This window comes from Arachis duranensis, chromosome 2, assembly GCF_000817695.3.
Source record: "Arachis duranensis cultivar V14167 chromosome 2, aradu.V14167.gnm2.J7QH, whole genome shotgun sequence".
Classification (NCBI taxonomy): domain Eukaryota; kingdom Viridiplantae; phylum Streptophyta; class Magnoliopsida; order Fabales; family Fabaceae; genus Arachis; species Arachis duranensis.
The window spans coordinates 51638543-51640117 of record NC_029773.3 but is presented as its reverse complement, the minus strand read 5'-3'; the positions used below and the strand labels follow the sequence as shown (position 1 = coordinate 51640117).

The 1575-nt window shown below is 38.1% G+C and overlaps 1 non-coding gene across 1 annotated transcript; it reads right to left on the bottom strand.

The window, feature by feature from the left end:
- Nucleotides 1–359: 359 nt before the first annotated feature.
- Nucleotides 360–467, bottom strand: LOC127745305 (small nucleolar RNA R71). The gene has a single exon (XR_008006502.1). It is a non-coding gene; the product is annotated as a small nucleolar RNA R71 (small nucleolar RNA).
- Between the last annotated feature and the right edge of the window lie 1108 nt (nt 468–1575).

Sequence of the window (1575 nt, the reverse complement as noted above, 5' to 3'; positions counted from 1 at the left end):
TGGGTGACTTTACTGCACCTACTCCCGACTTCTATGGGAGAAGCATCTCTATCCCTGCCATTGGAGCAAACAACTTTGAGCTTAAGCCTCAATTAGTTTCTCTGATGCAACAGAATTGCAAGTTCCATGGACTTCCATTGGAAGATCCTCATCAGTTTTTAGCTGAGTTCTTGCAAATCTGTGACACTGTCAAGACTAATGGGGTTGACCCTGAGGTCTACAGACTTATGCTATTCCCTTTTGCTGTAAGAGACAGAGCTAGGATATGGTTGGACTTACAACCTAAAGAAAGCCTGAATTCTTGGGAAAAGCTAGTCAATGCCTTCTTGGAAAAGTTCTTTCCACCTCAAAAATTGAGTAAGCTTAGAGTGGAAATCCAAACCTTAAGACAGAAGGAAGGTGAATCCCTCTATGAAGTTTGGGAAAGATACAAACAATTGATCAGAAAGTGTCCTTCTGACATGCTTTCTGAATAGAGCATCATAGGTATCTTCTATGATGGTCTATCTGAAATGTCCAAGATGTCATTAGACAGCTCTGTTGGAGGATCTCTTCATCTGAAGAAGACGCCTGTAGAAGCTCAAGAACTCATTGAAATGGTTGCAAATAACCAATTCATGTACACTTCTGAAAGGAATCCTGTGAACAATGGGACGAATCAAAAGAAAGGAGTTATTGAGATTGATATTCTGAATGCCATATTGGCTCAGAACAAAATATTGACTCAGCAAGTCAATATGATTTCTCAAGGTCTGTCTGGAATGCAAGCTGCACCTGGCAGTACTAAGGACGCTTCATCTGAAGAAGAAGCTTATGATCCTGAGAACCCATCAATGGAAAAGGTGAATTACATGGGAGAACCCTATGGAAACACCTATAATCCTTCATGGAGAAATCATCCAAATCTCTCATGGAAGGATCAACAGAGACCTCAACAAGGATTCAACAACAATAATGGTGGAAGAAACAGGCTTAGCAATAGCAAGCCTTTTCCATCATCTTCTCAGCAACAGATAGAGAATTCTAAGCAGAGCCACTCTGACTTAACAACCATGGTCTTGATACGTAAAAATTAAGATTTCACGTACAACCGGCAAGTATACCGGGTCGCATCAAGTAATAAAACTCACTAAGAGTGAGGTCGATCCCACGGGGATTGGTAGATTAAGCAACTTTAGTTAATGGTGAATTTAGTCAAGCAAACATGGTTTTGATTTCATGAGATTTGTGATTTTTGAACATAATTGCAAGAATTTAAATGGCAAAGAATTTAAAGAACTAGAAGAGAGAAATAAAATCAAAGTAAATAACGGAAGCTTAAAGTGCAAGAAACTTAAATGACATCAAAGATAAATTGCAAGGAATTAAAGGTTGCAGAAATTTAAAGAACAGAAGAGTAAATAGCAAGAAATAAAGGAACAGAATATAGATGACAAGAATAATAAATTGACAGAATGTAGAAGGGAATTGGGTTATGGGTAGTCAAACAACTAGAAGCAAAAGAAATAAGAATTAATGGTGGAGAGGATCATTAGGGATCAGAGATGCTAGTTTTCATGAATTGATGTTAGTCAA